Source organism: Columba livia, chromosome Z (genome assembly GCF_036013475.1).
Source record: "Columba livia isolate bColLiv1 breed racing homer chromosome Z, bColLiv1.pat.W.v2, whole genome shotgun sequence".
NCBI lineage: Eukaryota > Metazoa > Chordata > Aves > Columbiformes > Columbidae > Columba > Columba livia.
In genome coordinates this window covers 70,993,922-71,009,966 of record NC_088642.1, presented here as the reverse complement: position 1 = coordinate 71,009,966, position 16,045 = coordinate 70,993,922, and the positions used below count along the sequence as shown (strand labels likewise).

The 16,045-nt window shown below is 36.9% G+C and overlaps 1 long non-coding RNA gene across 1 annotated transcript in view; it reads right to left on the bottom strand.

The window, feature by feature from the left end:
- The window catches only part of LOC135577460 (uncharacterized), a 28,854-nt gene extending 13,592 nt beyond the window's left edge, over nucleotides 1-15,262 (bottom strand). The window contains exons 1-2 of the long non-coding RNA XR_010469266.1: nucleotides 15,023-15,262; nucleotides 13,576-13,643 (exon numbers count right to left, since the gene is read on the bottom strand). This is a non-coding gene — a long non-coding RNA (uncharacterized LOC135577460). The remainder of the gene's footprint in view (nucleotides 1-13,575; nucleotides 13,644-15,022) is intronic.
- Between the last annotated feature and the right edge of the window lie 783 nt (nucleotides 15,263-16,045).

Genomic DNA, 16,045 nt, shown 5'->3' with positions numbered 1-16,045 from the left:
GTTTTATTCTTTCCTTCCTCAAGCAACTCTAAATGATAGAGCTGAACTGGTTAAAACAGTTTAATTGAGACAAGAGCTGCTTCTTTTCCCTGGAATGCTTGGCACATAGCTTTCACAGAGCCTGAACACACTGCTTCCAGAGACCTGGAAGGAAAAAAATTCACCAAACCCCAGTTTGGTGATCTGTAGTCAGGAAAGTAAAAAAAGGTAGAATGATATTTCTGATGTCATCAAAACAACAACAACAACAACAACAAAGAAGAAACACAAGGCTTCCATGAGAGTCTGTTCTTGTGACATTTTTAGTACATGGTTATAGATTCAGGATATTCAACACACTGTTGGATAAAAAAACTGACATTTCAGTGGTTATCCAAGCCCTTTAGAGAAGCTCCTTTACTAACAAAATAAAAGGCTGGAAAATTTGGTGCTAAAAGTGACACAGTGTTTTAAAAGCAGCATTTTGTGTTAGCAAAACAGATAGCAAATGTTTCATTTTCAGCCTATTTCATGGTTCTTCTGGGGTATTTTAATTTTCCTTTTAAGATATATATTTAGGAGTTACTGCAACAGATCCCAAGACTCTGTTTTTAATGTAGCTTGACAAATGTATTGTCATGTAGAGTAATTGCATGTAGCGTAAGGGTATTAACTTTTGGAAAGAAAACATGAACTCTGCCAGATAATTTGGTCAGATGCAGAAAGAGCTAGCTGGTTTGGATCATAGAGCTATCATAAAACAAATTGCGTGTGATACTGGCGATATTATTATTAACCCCACCAGTACAATCAGTTAATTGTAACAGGAGTTACATGAAACCAGAACAGCCCTCATGTAAGCTGTACATAATGCCTGACAATATAATACGAACACAAGTAGATAAACTTAGTATATTTTACCTTCTAAGCTGCTTCCTCTCTACTGTATTGTATTTCCAGCAGACAACTGCCTGAAATAAATTTCATCTGCCTCTTCATCCTACTATGACCCCCACCAGTATGTCCACCATGGTCCCCTTCCTCTTGATTCTCACCCATAGACACTCAACTCTATTATCACCTTCATCAAGTGTAATATTAAAAAAGTGTGTTTTATTAGCTGTAGTGGCACAGTGCTCTTTACTGTGAAAAATTAATCATATATATGGACATCATTCAACAAACAAAAAATGATACTGAACTGTGACATGTGGCTTTGTCTTCTGTTAGGTGCAAACAATACTAATGCAGTCATTAAAGCACGTATCATAGTATCAGATTTTCAAATAATGTTCTGAGTTGATTACTTCTATCATATGCCACATATTTATTTAAAAGACCATTCATAGTAGTGTATCTCTGCACTGTAAAAAACAGCAAAAAATAAGAACAGGAAAAATTTCATGGAGCAACATATTGACACATACCAGATTTGGTTATAATAAAAGGGAAACAGGGAACAACTCTACTAATCAGTGAAGCTGCTCTGTTTCCGATTAATAGGGTAGCAAGACATTAGGTTCCAGGTGCAACTCAAGCACAGTTGGAGTGGGCCTTGCAGAGTCACACAATTTTTAGCAGAGCTTCCATTTCCAGCAAAAATTCATTGTTCATGATATAGGGCTGGGTTATTTCCAGCTCTCACTGGTTTTGAAGTCCAAAGGGCAACTTACTAGTTCACATCCAGTGCACACATATGAAGAAGATTCATTACTCACTGCCACAACAGGGCAAAAACTAAATACACATTAAAGCTTGCATAGTATAACAGTTTAAGTGTCCACACACCATTATTGAAAATTAGGTAAAAAAACAAAACAAAAACAAATAAATCTTCTTATAAATAATTCTGCTAGTTCCTGTAATAAAGATATGACACTTGGGAACACCAGTAGGAGGGGAACTTTATTTCCTAGTCCTGTCTCGCAAGGTCAGTAAAAGGTTACTGCCTGTCGTTTGACAAGGATGAGTCACCACTCATTTCACTGCTAATTGCTAAATTCTCCTCATTTCATTTCATTGCATTAGAAATACTATGCAATTACCTACCCAAAATGCAACTGCAGTGTAGTGTGTTTGATTAATAAAACAGCAAGGAAGACACAGGGGTTGGGATTTGACCCTGCTGAGATTATTCTGCCCTTTGCTGGCCATGCCACTTACTCTGTGCTGCTAGGAACATGCTATATATAAAAACACATCACGGCTACCTACACAGAGAAGTCAGAAAGCAAACAAAAATCAATGAGGTAGTGACTGTTCTTTTCCAAGGAAGACAAAAACGAAGGAAGGGAGGAAAAGGAACGCAGAAGTTGCATATGAAAATGAAGCGAAGCGAAGTCGAGTAGCATGCATTTAAGATGAAACTGGAATGCATTATGGCTGCTGTGTTAGAGTTGAAAGGTGCAAACAGGCAAGTGTGCACTGGCAAAGCAGACTGCCAGTACCAGCATGGCAAAATGTGATGGTCTTGTCTGCTTAAACACCTGGGTACAACTTCCTGCATGCTAATGACTGGTTTTTCAGCCCTTCTCTAGCTTCTTGGACTTTGTGTCATCTGTGCTCATAGGTATCAGTCTGGCCACAGGATTGAGTCTGTAAATAACATTTGGAAGCATATAGACAAGCAGAAGACTCAGAGTTGAGTCCAATGTACACACTAAAAATGAAGGTTTTTTTCCATAGCTTTTATTCTTTATAGAAGACTTCCCATGTATAGACAGTATAAATTGCAAAGTTTTTATTTATTATTAACTAAGAAGATTATTGAGGGGAAGGTGTTACAAAATCGATTGCAAGGTAAACTCCAAGATGAGATAAGTTTTCCTAAGATGTTTGAAATCTTTCATCTAAGCTTGGATTTGAAGCTTATAAAGCTAGGTAACTGCAAGAGAGAAAAACGTTAACATAGATTAATTTTAAATATGTTTATTTATTCCATGTGTTCATTCACTGTGATCCAAAAGCTCCTTGTGAAACACGCCAAACAGTAGAGCAGTAAGTTTATCCATTTTAAGTTGCTGGTTTTAAATTATGTTTCTAAGTAGCAGATAAAAAATTCATAAACATAGACCTCAGTAAGTGGAGTTTTTCCTTTCTTTCCATGTGTATTTGTTTGCCTTTTGAAATTTTTAAGCAGAGCTTCAGAAAACAGTGGAACATTTCCAGTACCTAATTGTGAACATACACATCTTTGCAGTATGGACATCTCTAACAGGAGTTCAGAATGGAGGATTTATTGTTTTCTAAAGCTGCTGTTTGGTCATTGTACTTTGCTTGATCTGTGGATGTTTGAGTGTGTTCTCACTTTAAATGTAAATCCTGCTTGTTGTGGTTCTCAGATGTTTGAAAGAGAGTTAACAAATGTCTTGATCATTTTCTGTTAATCAGATAAAAGACAAAAACATTCCAATACCTAGAATTCAGATTTCAGTTTTTAATTCCTGCCCACTGCATGCTAATTCTTACATTAAAACCTTCCATTCAGCCAGAATATAAATATATAAATAAATCTATAATTTCCACTTGCTTATCTATTTCAACTCAATAAATCATTAGTTGTGCTTTATTTTAAAGCCCAAATGTCATCAGCATTACATGATTGCATTAGGGACTCCAGTCCCACAAGAATCTGTTTTAAAAGCATACATCGCCAGTCATTGCACACAGTCTGGGATATTAATGGAAGAATCTATCAGAAAAATCAGTTTTACAATGGCATTTCTGTTTGCGAAAAATTCAGCCTCCAAAATTTCGTCTCACTTTTCCACATTTGGATTACATTTTAGAGTCTTGTTACTCAAGTGTTATATAGAGGAGCAACACTTCCCACTAATAAAGGGGTCTGAAACTTCCCTGTTGATAAATCAAGCTGCAGAATGGCAGAACATGTCTTAGGGTGTTATGGAACAAGTAGCTCACAACGGTGGGGTTTGCCTATATTTGTCCTCTTTCTGGGTGCAAAGTACCACTGAACAGATTGCCATCGCCTCATATTCTCTTTACAAATATTTGACTTTCTGTTTTATTCTAAATGCTTTCTCCTCTGAAGCTCAATATTACAGACCAGGAGCTGTTTAGTTGTGAGCAGTCACATGTGTCACACACTGTTGTTTCATTTCCTGCTTTTTGCTAATGCTATCTGATGGCTTCTGAAATAAAATACTTTCATTCTTTCTTCAAACATTCATGTTACTAACATCTCGCCTTTCAGACATGAGGTACAAATCCAGCAGAAAGAGAAGTACAAATATTAGCAAATATTCAAGAAATGCTTTCTTGCAGGGTGGTCCCAAGCACTCTTTTTTTTGCACAAAAAACAAAAAAAAGGACAGGGTTTATCAGGGATAGAATTCACAGGCTGATATAGTTGGCACAGTTAAACTTTAGGAAGGATTTGAGTAAGTGCAAGCACTGAGCCTAGACTATTTTGTTATTGTAACAATATTTTTACTCCAAGCATTCTGATGCTGGTGTTCTGTTGCTGCGTTTGGAAGTGGAACACGCTCAGTGCAATGACAGAGCTCCCAAAAGTCCAGTTTTGCTTTGAGTTTTGTTCTGTTCTGAGCCTGCATTCACAAAATTGGAGCAGGAGCAATTCCAGTGAAAATTAACAAGAAGTGGAATAACCCACTCTTAGGTACTTATATCGCTTCAAATTTTGCCTGCTGCTTCTCAAAATTGGCCGTGAAGTTTAACTAGTTTTAATAAATGATAATTAAAATCCAACCTTTGCATACTTATGATACATTCTTTCTGTCTAAGTTTAGATTGGAATCCACAGCAACCTCAGAAAATGTGCAAATTAAAACAAAAGACATCTGCTGCTGAAGAGAAAGAAAGCAAAAGATCCTATTTATCATGTGCTTGCAATCACAGCTGAATGATGCATAGTGATTACATTTTTTTTTTTTAATTGGCAGTCTTCTGAGACTGCAAGGGAAATCAGTGACAAGATGATGGATCAGTTTCACCATATTGGCTTGTTGATCCAACAAACCTAAAGTGGATATTGGCATTTGTCATTCAGCTTTGGGCCCCTACGGACTCCTGCTGCTGATTAGTCAAATACTTCACCTCCTTGTAATTATTATTTCAACAGCAGAGGCTCCAGGAGATTCTCAGGGGAACAAAGTTTTTCAGCATAACTGCAAAGAAGTGCTACTTAGTACCAGCTGAGTGAGAAGACATAGGCATATGGGAAAAGGGAAGAAATCAATAACAGCATTTGAACAGCTTAACCCTGTTGGCCCTTTCATGTTAATAAATGATTTATGCATCACTTCCCCAGAAGGAGGAAATTAGTATGATTAGAATTTTCTATTTATCGACTGCAAATCACAAATTGGAAAAATGTTTGTGTGCATTTTTGTTTACTCCCTTGAAAAGCAGTGACAGCAGCTGTGAGGGTAGGACAGCCTCTCTCATCATCTGTGCTTGTTTCCTGCTCATTGCAGGAGGGCTGGACTAGATGGCCTTTGAAGGTCCCTTCCAACCCAAACTGTTCCATAATTCTCCAATTCCTAGGCTTTACTTCCAGCAAGAAGTTTTCTCATCAGCTACAGGCAGCTTGTTTTGTGGAGGTTAAAGGGAACTGAGTCAGGTAAAAGAGGTAAAATAAAAGCATCTTTTTTTTTTTTTATAACTTTGGGAAAATAGGTAGCGAACAAACTTGCAATGCACTGAAATGCATTTGTCCTTCCATAAATTGTATTTCAGTGGAGTCTTCCATGACTGTAACTGTGCTTGTATAAGACCACACTGATTGCAATGTAGCAGGATCTGGGACATTTGTGATGCAGTGGCTGGAGTGTCCTGTAAAGGACTGAAAAAAAAGTAAAGGTCCATGTGAACTTTAAGTTATGGAAGGAAAAAGTGTGCAAGAGTTCATTATACATGACATTATTTATCATGATATGGCCTGAAAGAAAATACAAAGTAGATATCTGTTCTTTTCCTATGCAAATGACTTTTTTACGTCACAGAAATTCATAATATAGAATACATTTCTTAAACATTCTCATGAAGAACAATTATTCTGTCATAAATAATCTGGATTATTTTAGTCTACAGATTATATCACAGAAAGAGTCAGATCAAAATAGTCATCCTATAGAACTTAAATTTGAGAGACTGTCTCTTAGTCTGGATGCAATGTGTCTTAACAAAAGCCTAAAATAGATTTGATGAATAATTTTACATCTTTAGAGAGAAGGAAATTTTTTCATACAATGAGTGGCTGGGTGAGACAGTTTGTGTTATTTGGGGGTGGCGTATTTTTTCTTTCTACTTTTAAAGGTGAGATAAATCCCAGGTTTCTTGTTATGAGAAAGATTGCTTGATGTTTTCCTCAGAGCTATCACAGCAATACAAAGACCCAAACCATACACAAATGTGCACGAAGAGAAAGCAAAGGTGGAAAGCTGAACTATGTGATGGGAGCTGCATAAGGAAGAGGAGAAAAGAAACAAAGAAATTCATCATGAAAGTAAAGCAAATTCCATTTATATCACAAAATGCAGAAGATTTCATTTAACCTCAGAGACATCATACACAGCATTTATGTAGGTGTGGTGGGAACATCATCTAGATGGTGAGATTAAATACCCATATCAGGTAGTAATCACCAGTCACTGACTCTGGGAAAGGGTGGCTGTAGAGGGAGTTTTACCAGAGGCTGTTAGAACACATAGAGAGATGGGTGGTTATTCATTTATTTATTTATTATTGTTTATTTTGACAACCTGGGATAGAGATCATGTATATCACATTTACAGATGGTATGAAGCTGGGAGAAGCTATATGTGTGCTGTAGGACAGGAACTGAATCTCAACAATGTTGGAACTGGAGAAATGGCCTGGTGAAATTAGTATGAATTTCAATGCAAAAGAAGTACATAAAATTTTGAGTGGAGAAAAACTTGTTGGCAAGCAGCTGTGCAGGAAGGGAACTGGAGTGTTGGACAATGACAAGCTGGACATGCATTAATATTTTGGAAAAAAATTTCCTTTTGGAAGACATAAACAGAAATGGAGCCTGCAACAAATGCATTATTAAGGAGGACTCATCAGAGCCACTGCACTTCAAGAAAGATGTGGATCAGTGGCAAAGAAGTATCTAGAGTCCAACAAATAACCAGGGTTCTAGAAACATGGCTGTCAGGAAGACAACAAACTTTTTTTTTTTCTTTAAAGAAAACTGAGGAGCAAAATGAAAACAACCAAAGGAAGATTACCAAAGTGGGCATAAAAGACAGGAAAAAAAATCCAATTACATATTAGGAAAGATTTTCTAACAGAAGGAACGAAGAAGTGTAGGGACATAGTGAGATCTCTGTTGGGTGACCTTAGCAAGCACTCATTGCACAGGAGTAACAGGGAACAATTTGGTTTTGCCTTTGAACCAGGTGGTAGATCAGACGATTTGAAGTGGCCCTAGCCTGGCTTTGCTGGCTTATTAAAGAAGAGGAAATAGTTTTGAATGGTGGAGAGAAAAAAAGATATCTGCTGTGATGGTTCTCTATCTAAATGGTTGATATAGCTTCTGCCACAATAAGTATTCTTAATAAAATACAGTTATTATTCGCATATTCCATATGCATAAAATTTTATGATTAAAATTAAATCTAACATTATAAGAAGAATGACCTTTGAAAAGAATAAGCTTAAAAGACCAAGCTAGAGGGCATTTCATAAAGATGTTTCTTCAAGAATACAGATTTTGGAGATTCAAACATGTATAGCAACAAAACTTCCTTTCTCCTGCTCAGCTCCCAACACTTTCCCCAGAAACTTACCCTTCCCTGCACACAGAAGCATATATCTACTTGTATTTGAGCTGAAGAAAATTCACAGTCATTTTAGCAATCTGACGTCTTTGCCTTCTGCTGCTGGAGATCTCCAGGCTCTGTGTTTTCTGCCTAAAAAACCCCATAACATCTTTGTCTACATAGCTATCCCTTTTTCGGTTTACCCTGGCTCAGGGCAAGTTTGCTATTGCTGCTGATAACTCCTTAGACAGCCTGATCTCTCTGCGGTAACATTGCAACTAATAGTGATTTAGAAGTATTTCTATTGAGGTATGGTCAAAAAGTAGTGCAAGTTTGTTTGTTTGTTTTCCTTCACCTTTTCTCAGAGATTCTTATTTGTGTCTTTTGCTTGATGTTTTTTCTGTCCCTGGATCTGCTTGTTGATTTCAGCAGTGAAAGTGGAGGAAGGGTGACATAGGGAAAAAAAATCAGGAAATTTTAGTCTTTTTCAAAAATCACCCCAATACTGCCAATCTAATTACTTTGGGAAAGGCTGATTAGCAAATTCTTCCATTCCAAGACCATAAATATGTGCACAAGTACACAATCTTCATGGTAGTTTTTTCTGTGTTAACAGAAAATAACCTTATTACGTTATTTTTTTTCACCTTTTTTTGACACGAGTCCTCTACTTTCCTCATTCAGCCTTGGTCAAAGTTCTTTCTCAGTTTGGCCCATATTTTGTTTCTGAACATAATTTAACTCAGGTAACTGATTGCCGAACGACAAGCTTTCTTTAAGCCAGGAAGGATGCAGTCCTGTTTTTCCCCCAGGGTCTAACTCTGCAACCAGCTCATTTTCACACTTGCTGCAACAAAAATCTTCCCATTCATAGGAATTTACCTCCAGAAAGGATCTGTGGTTGTGTCAACCACCTGAGTTGTTGAGAAGTTCAGTACAAACCAGGAAAGAAATCCATGACAGAAACACATCCTTTTCTTCAGCACAGAAGTCTCTACATACACAGGCAGCATGACAATAGTCTTTTAAGACAAGATATTTGAATGGACCCTGAGTATGATTTATCTAAGAAAGAACCTGTTGGTGAAGACTGCATTGCACCTATAATAACATGTAAGAAAGAAGGTGGTAGAGAATTAAATTTGTGAAACCCAGGCTCATTCGGACCTTGCTTTTGTGATGAATACCTACAAGAGTACAACAGACATTAAAAAAAAAACACAAACAAACAAACAAACAAACAAAAAACAAAACAAAAAACAAAACAAAAAAAAAAAAAACAAACAAACAAAAAAAACACCACACACATAAAAAATTAAGTGTATCTTTTCCATACCTCTCAACTTCCCCACATTGTTTCATAAAGACAAATCACATTCTATACTCACCAAAGTATTTGTGGACCATCCTGTGCCTCAGTAGATAATTTGATACCTGACACCTTGAGTGAAGCTTTCTATCTTTATATTCTTCTGGGAAACTAGACCGGGGCTATAAAAAATGACTAAATATTTGTCATATACCTATGCTAAATGTATGTTGCAATCCAGCCTTCTGTTAACATAAATTAAATGGGTTACTTTGTATATTTTTCAGGGAGAGAAATTATAAACCCATCACTTTGAAAAAAGACAAATGCCCCTCACCCCCTGCAACCAGCACTAGATACTGAGAGTTGTCTGAGTTGAAATTCATTGAAGAACAAAGTGATGGATAAACAGTGACACCCCACAACATGACTTGTGGGTGTGAGAGGAATCTGTAAGAGAGGATTGACCAGAATTACAGTGCACGGTGGAAGTTACACAACAAATCTGATATGATAAAGGTATATTTCTGCTGAAAAGTTTTAAGTAGTTCATGTTCATTATTTGCAATTCAAAGCCATAATACAGAACTGCAGAATTGTACACCAAGGGTCTGACAGTTTGGAGTAGTTCATAAAAGACTCCCACCAATTAAGAAGTGTTTTATATCAGGCCCTAGTGTAATTTTCATGTTTTATCTCATAAAATCTATTTTCAAGGTTTGTCTTTGTGAAGGAGCAGTTAATTACAATCATGCAGACACCAGGTTTGAATTTTGAAATTCTTTGAAATTCCTCATTGTGTGCTTTGACTGTGCAAGAGTAAAATTATGGAGGCTTTGTACTATCCTGCTTTAAGAATCAAAGCGCATTGTGTTGAGAACAGTGAGATTAGAAGGGTTTTTCTTATTGTTGTGAACAATTCCATTAATGTTTCGTATTTAAAAAAAAAAAATGTAAAGAAAGTATGTTGAAGCAATATAAAACGTTCATTCTTGTTAAGGTTAAAACAGAACAGACATGAAGAAAGAGAGAAAGAGAGAGAGAAAGAGAGAGAGAGAAAGAAACAGAAAAAGAGAGAAAGAAAGAAAGAGAGAAAGAGAGAGAGAAAGAGAGAGAGAGAAAGAGAAAGAGAGAAGGAGAGAGAGAGAAAGAGAGAGAGGAAGGAGGGAAGGAAGGAAGGAAGGAACTCATCACGTTGGCAAAGCTCAGGCCATCTGAGCTTGAGAGAGCTGAGAGAGCTTAGAGAGCTGAGAGAGCTGAGAGAGGTGAGCAGCTCTGCTGCAGCACTGGCACTTGTTAGTGGAAAATGCTGTTCCTCAGCAAAAGGCAGAGCTGTGGTAGACCACAGCTCAGATCATGGTGCAGGTGGCACCAGTGTCCAGTGTCCTGCTGGGAGCTCTGATGAAGGGCGCTAAGCAGGACTTTTCTGTGCAGCACCGTGGCAGGGAAAAAAAAGCATGTTTCTCTCTATTTGCAAGCTCCAGGCTTCTCAGTGACCAGGAAATGGCTTAAACGTGTGAAGAAAATATTTTCAATGTGCATAAATTCATTACCAGAAGTTTTACATCTAAGGCTGTAAGAATAGGAACCTAATCCTAAGAAAACCAGCACAAAAGGTCTAAAATTATTTTGCTAAGTGGAGCAGCTGCTCTTCTCACCTAAGATGCCTTAGAGGTCCACCATTCTTGTGATAAAGGCAACCTCGAGCCCCATTTTGCTTCCACTCAGTTGGAATCAACTCTTTTTCTGCCAGCAGTTCTCCCTGAAAAGCCCAACATTTTAAGCCTATGTAGTTGGTCAATAGTTAGGGCTTGGGGATGCCTAAGGAAACAGAAATCGACTACTGGATAATTGCTGCAGTGTGAGGCAGTGCTCTTCATTTTCAGAGGAGAAGGGAGCTTGAGGTCCTCTGTGGATTCATTTCTGTCATGAGAAAGTATGAAAAGAGGCTATTTTGGGTCTAGCAATGCCTTACTTCTCTGCTGTTGCTCTGCTGTAGCAAACCCAGAAAGCAAGAGAAGTGAACAGCAGCCAATGGGCAGACCCACTTTAAGCAATGTTTGTTTACCATGCACAGAGGGTACACAAAGGTGATACAATTGCTGAATAATTCCTCGGTAATATATACTCATCTCACACAGCCCAGTGAGCAATATAGGGTTGCATTATCATTAGTACAATGACACTATGTTTAGAAATTATCTTACCAATTACTTTAACTAACATGGAAAAGGGAAGAGGTTCCTGGGCACTGCAGCTTTTGAAATCATAGTATTGACAACATGGTGTGTTATCATCATTACTCATCAGGTTGTATCTGACTGGTAGCTCTGGAACAATGCGAGGGAAGATTCAATATCCACACCTGCCTTATTCAAAATAATATAAAATCTAATTACTTCAAAAGGCGGGGGGAAATACAGCATGGGGATGTAAAAGAGGAAGAATGAACTAAGAACTGAGAAAAACTGAAATGTCAGAATCTGGGTGAAAAGTAAAATACATTCATAGAAGTGATTGCCTATGCTTAGGTAGTCAAGAAAAAAAAAGTTCATACAAAATATTTTAAATCCCAAGATTATTTCTTTTGAAACAGAATGAATTGGGTGAGATGTATAAATAAAGGGGGAAGATATGTTAACACGATGTGTAAGTTTGAGACCAAGAAACTTAGGAGCAGCCAAGCTATTTATTTTGGATTGGCACAGGGATAAAATATGAAAACAGAATAATAAGACAGAGAGCAGACCTAAGGAATAAGAAGCGGGTTATTACTGAAGGAAGAAAATTTGGGGTGGAAGTTGACCTCTGACTTAGGAGGTTAAAAGAGTAAGCCATCCTAGTCACCGGACTCTGAAGTCAATCAGGCCCCTTCCACTGATGTTAGTGGGAACTAAGTCCAGCTCTCATACAGAATAAACAAACAAGCAAACACACAAACAAACAAACAAAAAAACCCACAAAAAACCCCACAAAACCCACCAAAAGAAAAAAACAACAACCCATCAAATTGGAAAGAACATGCAATCAGAAAGAAAGAACCTGGACAAGACAAAACAGAGCAGATGGTGTCTGGAGTACAAAATGCACTAATAAACGGACATGTTGACATCTTTGCCTTTGACAGATATTATTATCTTAAATGATATGCTTAAATGATATACTGAAATGACTGATTATTTTCTTGATAAGAATATTTCTGTAGTCTGAAGAAATTTAAGACCATTTCTGTTAACAATAATTACAAGTTCAAGGGTTTCCCTGAGCACACTAGGCAGTCGCATCAAATTCATAAAGGTTTTAAACTAATTGCTGCATTAATTTTATACACATATATATGTTTTAATTAGGCACAGAGACCTAAATCTAAATGCAGGCTAGTTATCTGATCTCCAATTTCAAATCACATTTCACTTTTAGCTTGTTTATAATGATTTTTTAATGAAGGACTATTCTAAATTACAGGCAAATTCCTACAGAATTGCATATTTCCTTTATAAAGTTACAAAAAATGCCTGTGATAATTACTGTTCTTACAATGCATACCTTGGGACATAATGTATTGTGAACATTAATCATACCAGCTATATGATGTGCTAGTTATTTGAAAGTGTTGCCAGCATATTGTTAATTTTAAGCTGCCTACAAATCAAATCTTTGCCCAAACTCTTAAGTGCTGTTTCCCTTGTGTTGAGACTAGAAATAGCACTAAAATGAGAATAAAGCCCAGTGGCACTTTTCCCTCCAAAATCAACAGTTAATTCATGCTGTCTGTGATTTTACATTGTGAGTAAACACAATGATACTACTAGTATTTGAGGGATCCTTTGAAAATACTGTATAAATAGGAGTTTCATGGCAGCTGACGTATTGCTGTGGCCCACAGGTTCACTGGTGCTTGATACAGGCAGATAGTTTCAGTCATCCACATACTAAAAGTTGCAGAGCTGAGACCAGAAAACAAAACAAACCAAAACGAATAATAATAATTAAAAAAAAAAAAAAACCAAAAACAAAACACCTCTGATGTCAGGGGTCTTTCTGATCCAGTTCTAAAAAGGCTAAATATTCATTGAAACAAGGTGGGGCTTTATAGCTAAATAGGAACTGCTAGCTGGATTATTAAAACTGTTCTTTGTGTTCAGCAGTAGTTTTGTCTCTGAAAAGAACATTAGCACATTCTTTTTAAGAGCAGTCAGTGTAGCTTTGACATTCATATAGCAAGATTCTGTGTTTTATGTAGTCTTCCATTATTTAAACAGATTGGAGCTTTAATTTATTTTTATTTTAAATGAATATAAAAACTGTTATTGTAATTTAAGATTTTGAGGTTAAAAAATGAGAAAACTCCAAGTATGAAGTTAGCTCTGACAAAGTTAACTAGTTTATCCTGCATTTTGCTTTTTTTCTGAGTACTTACGAATAATAAACTGTGTTAATACTATGGCTACATTTAAATTACAAAAAGGAAACATAACTGTGTATGGCATATGACCAGATTATTTTTGCCAAATTTACCTTCCAGAGATGATCAAAGTCCATTGATGTTGGATTGTCACCAATGATGATTCCTCTTCTCCATTTTTCTGAAATTTTTCAATAGCAAGAAGAGGTTAGGGAAGAAGGGTGTTCAAACTAAATGAAGGAAATGTATACTGAAGACAAATGAAATGCACCATTTAGTCTTCAAAAGCTTCTAATTTTTTTTTAATAAAAACTGTGCCTCCGATTGGATGACTCCAAACGGAGTTACTTATACATATACTTGCAGATATGCAGTATTAATATTTGGTTGGTGTATTTTACATGTTTTATGAAGTTTTTAATTTGCTACAATGTACCAATGAGAACTGCATTTGTATGAAGTTGTAGACAAAAGAGAATCTGCAAAAAGAGACAGGCCTATAAATGCTGGCATGAGAAGTTTAATGCCTTTGTCGTGAGATATATAAACTCTTGTCACCACACCTCACCTCGCACCCCTTGACACTCATCCCTTGACACAATATCCCTTCCTCAATTTCCACCAGTTCTTCTAAGGACAGGCTTTCTCTGCTTACCTGCAGTTATGGTAAAATCAGATTATGACGAAGATTAATTGGAAGATTAATATTCTCATTCTTATTTTCTGTAGGTTAAATTTTAGCCATATTAATATATTTGGTTTGGGGTTTTTTGATGTGTTTTTGTTTGTTTGCTTGTTTGTTTGTTTTTGGAGTAGAACTACTGACCAGCCTGCTGGTACCACGATGAAGAGCCCAGCTCAGACCTCTGGTACACTTGCATTAAGCTGAATGTTCAGCACAGTGGTGTTTTGCTCCAGCACCCTGCAGTCTGGAAAATCACAATGTATCATCCAAAAAAATCCAGAAACCTCCATTCCAAAAATTGCCTTTTTTTTTTTTTTTTTCCAGCAGCTGTGAATCAACATCAATAACATTTCATGACAGTTTTTATTACAGAAATGAATGTGCAGTACCCTCTACCACTGTTTTGTGTATTGCAGATCTGGCTGTAAACCAAGAGGTTGCTCAGGAGTACAAAAGAGATTTACATATTGCATTTTACTCATAGAAGCATAAGTTACCTCCACTTTTAAATTATAAATGCCTTCTAGCTGTATGCTCACAGACCATGTGAAATAATGATTCAGCAATAACTTTTAGTGTGGGAAGTAGCTGGGAATATCAAATTGGTATTTTATTCCCATTATTAATTCCTAGGTGAACACAACTTTCCATGTACTTACCATATATATGCCTTATTGTGTGAGGTAATGGGCTACAGAGCATTCTACATGTAGACCACAGGGTCAGTCAATCAAATCGTGCCTGAGCAGGAGTATCCTCTGTTGTTTAGTAACTGCATGAGACTCTAAGAACATTAATACATGCAGAAATCCACCATTAAATTTGGCATACTTACGTTCACATTGTCATCATGCATAGAATCCAGAGCCTCTTACCTTAGGAATTAGGTCTTCATTTATACCAGCTTGCAATTTTAAGTACCTCATATGAACAGTGATAGCAGAGACCAATTGCTGAAAAAGCAGGGGAAACAGCAATATAGTCTAGATCTGGTAAATAAATGCCAAAATTAGCAATCTTCTTTAAAGAGCAACTGCAGAACTGTGACACAGAGCTGTTGTAACTGTCACAGAGAACAGCAGCAGAAACAAGCCAAGTGCTAGAGAAATGGTTGATGCAGTCCTTGTTACACGCAACAGATCACGAACATTTGAAGATCTGTGTTGTCTCTTCTCCTCCATCGTTCAGTGCACTACAATTTATCACAGATCTAAGAGAAGAGGAGCAAAGTTACCTTGCAAAAGGTTTATTTAGTCTACGTGACGAAAGCATCAAAGAGATTGTGCTCTTCCCAAACTCAGTTTATTACATCATTATTATTTTAACTTTGTAATAAATCTTTATTTCCAGAAAGGGATGTGAATCAAAATTAGGTATTTTAGGCTTTGCCAAGAACTCTAGGAGAAGCATGTGACATGCCCCTAAATAATTAATTGTGTAAGTGGCTAAAGAAACTTCTTATTTCTTCTCCAGTATCACTTTATTTCTAAATCCTAGCATGCTGGTTTTGAAAGCACATTTCAACCCTGAATGGAGCTGAGTCCAAAGACTGCATTTCCTCATCCTTTCTATACTTGAATACATGAGGCTTCTGCTGATAAAGCTCATGACACAACATGTCAAGCCAGCTCAAGTAGCACTGAGTCTTTTCTTTGAGTCCCTCGCTCTTCTCAACTGTTATTTTTCTCTTTCAAATACCTCTTCTAAATGCCATAGTACTGTTGTCTGTACAGTGCTCATTTTGTTGCTGCTTTTACTTTGTGACTTCGAGGTGGGAGAAAGCCTTGAGAAGCTGTCATTAGGAGAAACAAACCAACAACAAATCCCATCTTTCTGTGTGTGTGCTAAAAATATTGAAAGAATAGAAGTTGAAGCTCTTTCCATATACTACAAAGGAA